This window comes from Euphorbia lathyris, chromosome 2, assembly GCF_963576675.1.
Source record: "Euphorbia lathyris chromosome 2, ddEupLath1.1, whole genome shotgun sequence".
NCBI lineage: Eukaryota > Viridiplantae > Streptophyta > Magnoliopsida > Malpighiales > Euphorbiaceae > Euphorbia > Euphorbia lathyris.
Genome location: NC_088911.1, coordinates 23,286,592 through 23,296,344, shown reverse-complemented (window position 1 = coordinate 23,296,344; position 9,753 = coordinate 23,286,592). Strand labels below are relative to the sequence as shown.

The 9,753-nt window shown below is 41.0% G+C and overlaps 1 long non-coding RNA gene across 1 annotated transcript; it reads left to right on the top strand.

Annotated features, from left to right (window-relative positions):
• Positions 1–6,253: 6,253 nt before the first annotated feature.
• LOC136220435 (uncharacterized) lies at positions 6,254–9,523 on the top strand. The gene is made up of 2 exons (XR_010684526.1): positions 6,254–6,388; positions 6,496–9,523. It is a non-coding gene; the product is annotated as an uncharacterized lncRNA (long non-coding RNA).
• Positions 9,524–9,753: the final 230 nt, after the last annotated feature.

The window sequence follows — 9,753 nt, the reverse complement described above, 5'->3', positions numbered from 1 at the left end:
CTTTTAGCAAGATTGATTCCAGTAAGAATAGCCCAGAGCTCCGCAGAAAAGGAAGAACCCAACCCTAAATTCTGGGAGAACCCAGAAAGCCAGACGCCCCCTACATCTCTAAGCACACCTCCAGCCGCAATCTTACCGTTACTGAGGCAGGAACCATCAGTATTCAGCTTCACAACCCCCTCTCTTGGCCTGCTCCATCCCACGAGATGGACATCACAACACTGAGAGGCTCTGGCAAGGGACTCTCCTTTGAAACTATCGATAATAGAGAAAAGTTTTTTCGAGAAGAAATCAGCTAAGTTTGTCATAAAAACAGTTTTATCTCCAAAAATCTCCTCGTTTCTCCATTTCCAAACTTGGTGACAGATAATAGCAAAGAAAATGTCACCATGCTCCATGTATGGAAGCAACTTTCCTCTAACACCATCAGAGAACCAGTCGACCTCAGAATGTGCCATGAAGGAAGAGAAAATATGGTGTGGGAGAATTTTCCTCCAAACCTCTTTACTATTAGAGCAATCTCTAAGAGCATGGCACAAAGTCTCAACATGGCCTCTGCATCTACTGCAAGCTCCAGAATCAGCCAAGTGCCTTCTGTGCCTATCCGAATTAGTAAGAAGCCTGTCCTTAACGCCCAGCCACAGGAAACTCCTAATACGGAAAGGAACTTTAAGGGTCCAAATCGACTTCCACACATCCGAGGGAGGATCAGATCTAAAGAGAGAGAAAGCTTCAAAGGCCGATTTGCAAGAATAAACTCCATTGTTAGTCAGCGCCCAACAGTGCCTATCCAAGTCTTCCTCTTGATTACTCACCTTCACTCCCCGCATTCTAAGGAGAGTCTCAAGGCTAAAGAAAGTATCAAACTTTGACCAGATCCAGTCCCCTTCCGAGTCAACCACATCGGCAATCCTCCAGTTGCGTATATCACTAGGCGGGGGGGAAGAACACACCTCAATTAACGGTTTATCCCCAATCCAGTTATCAAACCAGAAACTAATGGACTTACCATTCCCCACCTCCAGGCCAACTCCCGAGCAGAACTCATCAAACACAGCACTAAGTCCTTTCCAGAGGAAGGAACAATTAGCAACTCTCTCTTTCGGGCCCCCGAAGATTTTGTCTTTCCGATACTTACCACAAAGGAGGCGAACCCAAAGAGAGGAGGGGTTTTGCCACATACGCCAAAGGAGTTTCATTAATAAAACTTTATTATTGTCATTTGCTTTCCTAATACCCAGACCCCCAGAATCTTTAGGCTGGAAAACCTCACTCCAAGGCACAAGATGGATCTTCCTGCCCTCCGCAGCTTCCCCCCACAGGAACCTACGGTTAATCTTGTCAAGATCATTAAGCACAGGATCCGGAAGCTTACAAGCCTGCATGATGTGATTGGGAGCAGCACAATTAACAGATTGAATTAACGTGAGGCGGCCAGCGAGAGACAGAGTCTTGGCTTTCCAAGTGGCACACTTCGAATTAGCTTTATCCAAAGTCTCTTTGAAGGAGCCTTTAGACACACGCTCACTATGGAGGGGAACGCCCAGATACTTCCCAAGAGAATCAGTAAGAGGAATACCTGAGAGATCACTTAATCTCTTACAGACTCTCTGATTCATATTCTTAGAGCACATCATCCTAGATTTCTGGATATTAAGCTTCTGCCCAGAGGCCGAACAAAAACAATCCTGAATATCCATAATGACTCTCAACTGCTCCTCATTACCCTCAAGAAAGATAAGGACATCATCTGCAAAGAATAAGTGAGTCACCTGGGGACAGAAGTTGTTGATCGCCACAGGGTGGAAACTCCCATTATCAATCGCATCCTGAATCAGGTGAGAGAGCCTCTCCATAGCAATAACAAAAAGGAAAGGGCTCATAGGATCCCCCTGACGGATTCCTCTGCCCGGGGAAAATTCCTCTGACATATCCCCATTGACCATAACTTGAAACACAGGAGAAGAAATACATACCTTAATTAAACTTCTCCAGCTGTCCGGGATTCTAGCTCTCTCAAGGCTCTCCATCAAGAAATCCCAATTAATTCGATCATAGGCCTTCTCTAAATCCAGCTTCAGAGCCACAATGCCTTTCCTCCCCTTCCTAATCTTCATCGTGTGGACCATCTCTTGGGCGATCACCACATTATCCATCATTTGTCTACCAGGCACAAAGCTACCCTGATTCTGACAAATGATCGCAGAAAGAATGCCACAGATTCTATTAGCCACAATCTTTGTAACAGTTTTGTAAAGAACATTACAAAGACTGATAGGTCTCATATACAAAAAGGAAGAAGGCTTATCAATCTTAGGAATCAGAACCAGGAGGGTTCTATTAACCAGCTCAATATCCTTCGAACCACTGAACACCCCCAAGACAAAATTATAGATGCCTTCCTTCACTACATCCCAATGCTTATGGTAAAAGCCCGCCGGAAGACCATCAATCCCAGGAGCTTTAGAAGCCCCAATGCTGAAGATAGCTTGGTCAATCTCTTTTCGGGAAATAGGTTGAAAGGCCTCTTGACTACAATCCTCACTGATTAAAGGAAATGTAGCAATAGAGTGAGCCCTCTCCAAAAGAACAGGTTCCTCTTTGAACAGCTCTCTGTAGAAATCCAGGGCTAAGTTCCGAATAACCTCATCTTCATAAACCCAATCACCATTAGAATCCTTAATGGCCTCAATTCTATTTCTCTGCCTTCTGATCAGGGTAGAGAGATGAAAGTATTTGGTATTACGATCCCCATCTCTAATCCAGGACTTCCGAGACTTCTGGAACCAAAGGAACTCCTCCTGCCTAAGCACAGCCTCCAGCTCCTTCTGAAGGGTTCTGAGGAGGCCCTCAAGGCTATGATCAAACCTCCCCTCCAACCTGCGTTGAATGCCCTCCATCCTCTTTAATAACTTGTTCTTCCTTCTGATAATATGCCCAAACACATTCCTATTCCACCCCTGCACCTTATTCCTGAACCCTTCAGCAGCTTGCAGTACATACGAATGAGGTCTCCAACTCTCATGAACGAACTCTTTAAACTTAGGATGGGACTCCCAAGCCAACTGATACCGGAACGGTCTCTTACCCCTAGGATGCTTACCTCTCAAAAGTCTAAACAAAATAGGACAATGATCTGAATGACGGAACGGGAGGTTCAACACAGAGCACTCGGGGAAGGAAGTTAGAGCTAAAACATTAGCGTAGACTTTGTCCAATCGAACAAAAGTATTATTACGCTTCCAAGTGAATTTATGACCAGAAGCCCCCAGATCGGAAAGCCCACATAAATCCATACTATTCTTGTGATGCAGACAGCGATTAACATAATGATTGGATCCCCCTCTCTGATCACTCATAAAGGCGATATCATTGAAGTCACCCGCCACAAACCAGGGCTCCGAAATGCTGACACTCATAGAATAGAGAACCTCCCAGAGCCGTTTTCGATTAGACAAGATAGGGTCAGCATACACAAGGGTAATAAAAAAGGGAGTATTGCCGGAAATACTCACTTTACAATGAATGAACTGCTTATCCATGCTAAGAATATCAAAATGAATCCGATCTGGCCTCCAAAAAAGCCAAATCCCCCCAGCCCGGCCAGTTGCCTCCGATCTAACACAGTGCCAGTTCTTAAACTTCTTAACCACCTCATCTGCTTTCTCACCACTAATCTTAGTTTCCAAAAGAGCAAATCAAGATGGATTAAACTGCTTAATAAGATCATTAATATGGATACGGGTAGCCTTGCTAGCCACACCCCTAACATTCCAAAATAACAAATCCATAGAAAGGAGGACAACTGACCACACCCCTACCCTAAGCTAGGTATTTACTAGGGGCTCCTGAGAGCCTTACCGAGGTACCCCCGGGCCCCCTCTTATCTGGAAACGCCAAAGTGTTAAGGCCACTTTTTTGTTTTCCTTTAAGCTTTTTCATATTAGTTTTGTTAACTCCCATAGATTTCCCAATCCTAGGATCAATACCAGGAACAGGAATACTAACCTCATTTGAATTCTTCATCCTTCTAGCTGCAAGGGTCAGGGTCCCCCCCTGGGCTTCATCCTTAGAGACAAAAAGCGGGTTCATAGATTCAACCACCTTCTCGACTGGATCTACAGACTCTAATCCTGGAATACTCTCATCCATATGATTATCATCTTGGTCTGACTCTTGAACTTCCTCAATCATCAGGGCCCCAAATCTGGACCCAGGCAAGGCTACTGAAGAAACCCCAGCCTCCTTTCTAGCTTTGAGGACAGGCTTCTCCTTGACATTTGGAATAACAGTAGCTTTAGGAGAAAGGGACTTAGAATTTGTGTTGATATCAGGAGGACGATTGTGAACCACTGCAGGTTGATTCCTACGTCTAACGGGCCTCTTTGCCACCATCCAGGGACCAAAGTTCCCTTCATACCCCTGGTTCCCTCCAGTAATCCGCACACTACTCTCAACCCTCTCTATAACAACCCTCTCCCTTTTAGGGCAACCCTCCTGAGAATGACCATACATGCCACAATCATAACAGATGTTATGTAAACCTTCATACTCAATAAAGAACACTTTATCCTGAACACAGAACTTAGAAAGTAAAGGTTTAGCCAGATCAACATCTATACATACCCTAGCAAACTTACCCCTAATGGCCCCAATTGTAGTCTTGTCCACATGGTGGACCTTACCAACCAAACCTCCTATTTTACTCAGAAAGTTTTCACTGTAGTACTCAATGGGAAGGCCCGGGAATCTTACCCAAGTCAAGATCCTGTTAACCGAACAGTCGTGAGGATTAAAATTAGGAACCCAAGGCCTTAAGGCCAAAACATGATTGGAAATGATATATGGGCCTCCCTTGATAACCGAATTATAATCCTCAACCCTAGTAAATTTAATGACATAGTAGTCATTTTCCAGGTCAGTAATACTGACTTTACCTTTCCTTGCCCACTGCGCTTGTATTCTTTGGGCAAAATAGTTAAAACTAATTCGCTTACCCAGGACAGTAACAATCAAAGACACCTTCCACTTCTCTCTAAGCTCACGCTTCTCTGCAGCGGAAAGTCTAATGACCGGACAGAGAGGATCCTCCTGGCCATTATCTTCCTCATCAGAATCCGAGAACATATCATCAGAATCTCCCACCATTAAAACTTCCTCTAAAACCGGCTCTTCCTCAGCCACCCCCATGACCGTGTCCTTCCAAGAGTTTTTACCAATCTCGCTCATCTGAACCCTAGGTCTGGGGGAGACCGTCTTCCCATGAGCTACTCCTACAACACCCACCCTTCCCGAATTATTAGAAACATCCAGACCCGAGGCAGCCTGCCTCCCCGTCGTAGCCCCTGCCTGCCCCTCACAGCCCGGAGGAGAGGATCCCGCGCAAGGCACTGCGCCGACAGCCCCAGCCCACTGCCCGACCGAGGAGTCGGTAGCGCCTGGGCAGTGCCCGGCACTATCGGCGCATAGCCCTGCGCCAGGCACCCCCCTCCCCACTTCTCCCCTCGAGATTGGGGGAGCCTTACCCCCGGCATCAGAAAACCCAGCCGCCCGTATCTCCCATTGATCCGCACCCAGCCGCGACAACCTTGTCGAATCTGCCGCCTGTGGATCACAAAGATCCGTCCCCAGTCGCACGGGCGGCGCCCGCGAGAACCCTGCTGACGCACCATCCATGCCCACGAGATCCCTACCGACGCCCCTGGATTCCCGTGCCTCCACCCCGCCAAGCGCCCCGCCCCGATCTACACCAGGTGCACGCTCGCCGCCAACAAAACTTGCCTCACCCTTCTCGCCCCAAACCACCAGGCCACCGCCCCCTTCCTTGCCGCAAATCCCCTCCAGATCCGACCCCCCCTCGCCGGCCACAGCCCCCCTCTCCCTAGATCTATCCCTAACACGCTTTACCATGAATCCTAGCCGAGAGAGAGAGAGAGAGAGGAGATAGATCTAACAGAGAGAAAAAGATCTAAAAGAGAGAAAAAGATATAAAAGAGAGAAATAGATCTGAGAGAGAGAGGATAGATCTAAAAGAGAGAAAAAAGATCTAAAAGAGAGAAATAGATCTGAGAGAGAGAAGATAGATCTCAAAATTCTCCATCTTCATAAAAATTCTTCACCATGACAACAGATCTGAGAGAGAGAAGACAGATCTGAAAAAGAGAAGATAGATCTAAAAGAGAGAGAAAGATCTAGATAATGATCTTCCCAGAGTTCAGTTTCTCTTTCCTACGGTTTATTCTTCTCACGATATGCTTAGGAGTTTCTGTCACGTATCCGCACGTTCTACTTTATCTTTCCACAACTGCACGGGATGATTTTCATTCAATTTGTTTCTGATCTCCTTGGATCAATATGCTTGGTGAGTGAAGTCCGACAATTGAGAAATGTAAGTTCTTCCCTTGATTTCTAACTTCTAGATTAAATTCCTTTATAATCAGTTTAGGGTTTTGCTTAATTTGTTTTTTTGATTTCTAATTCCCAAATGGAGTTCAGATAAGGTGGGACTTGAAGTAAGACCTGAAAGCAGAGTTGGTTATTGCATTGGAGAAACATGGAGATATATGCACCAATGTTGTTAGCTGGTGTTGCTGTTCTTCATTCTGCTTCCTGTTGCCGAGGAAGTTCCAGTCTATTTGTGAGTTACCATTTTCATAGGATATTACTAAATTTCCTTCGGTTCTGCAATTTTCCTTTTGTACTTTCTGACTTCTGATTTGTGTTTTAGTGAAGTTTTCTAATTTCTTTATGTGTCACTGAGTGTGATCCTTCATGATAGGTAAATCTGGATCCTTCATGATAGGTAAATCTGGCAATCATTTTCTTTTAGTATGAATACTTGCTCCCATTCATGTAATAATTGTTATGTGGTTTGCTTAAAAAACATTTTGAGTTAATTAACTAATATATTTTACCATTCTTTATTTGTACAAGTTTTTAATTTACTATTATCCTTTATGGATTATTAATAATTTGGTAATTCAAATTTTGCAGATCTTGAACATTAGTTGACTGTATAGTAAAGGTTTTGCTTTAGTATGTTAAAAATAATGTAATATTGATCAATATAATGTTCCAAGCCCCTACAAGGTATGTATATATCTCCACTTCCTATAAAATTGTAGAGTTGTATTTTCTGCAAGTACGAAGGGACAAGATTTTGGGTTAGATATCAATAAACCTTTATTTATTATTTTCTTGAATTTTAGCAACAAAATTTTGTACATAAATTATTTTGGTATATATTTGCCCCCTACATAAGTTATGATCACTGATTACTACATAGAAAAGAAAAATGGAAGGGATTTAAGCATTCAGATATAAGAAAAACTATCACTCGCTTGTTATGAAATCGTAGCTGAGTCTGCTCTAATTGAAATGTAATTGTTCAACTGCTGCATTCCATTACTGACTTTGTTCCATTTAGATGATAGACATGAAACGAACACGGACATAGACATGAAACGAACACGGATATAGACACAAAATATAGAAACGGTATTAAAGAGAAGTGTCTGTGAAACATAGGGTGGTGTCATTTAAATGTTCACAGTGAAAATGCCATGTTATTATTTGAATTGAGAACCTTATTTGGTTAAATCAAATGGCTTATACTAATAATGAGACGCTTCAGGAGCCACTAAAAGTCGATATCCTAATTAGCCTTTCAGATCATGGTTTTCGGAACTTCCTTTGTATCCTTGGTACTTTGTATTTTAATTTCACCTTAGTTTTTCAATTCAATTACTTACTTTGCATTTCATATTTTTTTTTCCATTATGTGTATGTCTATCGTGATTTGCATTTTGGAAGAGGATTAATACAGAGTTTTCCTTATTTTGTTTCTTACATTTGAATTTCTATGTGACAATTTGTTATCTAAACCATTTTGTCTATTGATCACTAAAATGTTCTTCTACAGACTCGGGTTAATTTGAGATTTTCGATTTCAAATGGCTATAAATGCATATTGCTACTTCTCTTCTCGGGTAAGATTATTTTCTGATTCATTTCTATTTATCAGTTGTTTTTGGTTCTTTATACATCACTATTTAGACTAGGTTCCCTAGAATTTAGCTTGAATGTTGTAATTTTTTTACTTTCCAGTTTTATTAATCTTCTTAGTAAACCACTCTCAAGTCTCAACCTGTTCTTCAATTTCTTGCTTCTTTATCATGGCAGTGCCTCTCAATCTCTTCTTCAATTTCTTACTTCTGAGTTTTTTTTTTCTGATCTCTCCTCCCTATCTCTCTTTTTCTAAGTGTTTTCATGTTTCTAAATTTTGTCCTTTTCAAAATGTTTTCTTCTGGTTCATTATAGGTTTCCATGTCTATTTTTATGGTGAAGCACTCATGCAATTGTTGTGGTTGGATCCTTCCCTCCCACTGGATTTTTTGCCAATGAGATTTTTAGAGTTATTTCTTACAACAATTCTTTATGTTCTCCTAATTGTTATTATTGGCCAACATGAACTTTTTTTTTATTATTGGTTCTTTTATCTTAAAAAGAAAATAATATGATGAGTTTACAAATGTGGCATTCAGATGTGATGAGATTTCAAATAACATGGATGATTTTATTGCATTCATGAACTATTACTGATAGTTATTTTGGTTTCTCATGCTTCTTGCTGCATTTTACAAACTTGAAAGCCATACATAACATCACACCAATCAATTCGAGAACATTACTTAAAGCTATTGTCATATATGGATGTCTAAATATTGAGCAACACTGTTTTGTTTTTTTACATGAGTATAAAGGACCAGTACATTTAAATTGTTGATTTAGGAATTTTTGTAGTAGAATTTCAGCTTTTTGTTTGATGTTAGAATCTATCCTCTCTTTTTCCATAGAGATCGGGTAAGTTTAGGTTATAATACATGTAATTTAATGAATTTAAGGAAATACTTCAATAAAATAACTTGGAAATGCAAGCAATTAAGTTTCAAGTTGAGCCTATGGGTTTTCACACTAATGGTTTATGAATTATGACCAGCTCCATCCATAGTATTAGTAGGTCACTAGTGTGTATAAACGCCTTCATGATAGGTTAGCCTCAGTGTATGTTTTGCTTTCCTTTGCCAATAATTTTGTTGCCTTAATGGTCATAGCTTGAAAAAGGAACCAAAAGTTGATTTGTACCTGTTATATGAAAAGCTATTGAGGGCTCTGTTGTATAATTATAAATCTGATTGTTCACTTCAAATTCATCTAATTCAGATTTGCTATTTCTCAAATTTTCCCATTTGTAACATCTCTGCTTTTAATATGTATCTAATTTTGTTCTCCATGTTCGGATTGCAAGTTAAGTTCATTTTGGTTGGTCTAATTGACTTCAGCAATTACAAAAAAATGTCATGGTTCTCGCGAGTATTTTCATCCACATCAAGCTCCTCAAATTCAGATTGAGTAGAGGCTAAGTCTAAATTTAGTGATTTTTTTATGATTCAGTGTAAGATGGCCTCCAGACATTGTATCAATTGAAAATTATTTAGAATTTTATCATATTGGCATCCATCAATATGGAATGTATAATATGTTCATGTTGTTCCTTCAGCAGCCTATGAAAAGTTTGGTTTTATATTCATTATGATAGCAGGGAAGGCATATGGTTGATCCATTATGCAGTTAGAGTATGCAAATTTCTAATAACTGGTGTGTTTTTTAGGTGTTAATCTTAGCAAAAGAGTAAGATACATTTATGAATCATAATGGTGATTCTCTTCACAGGATATATAAGTAATCTATTAT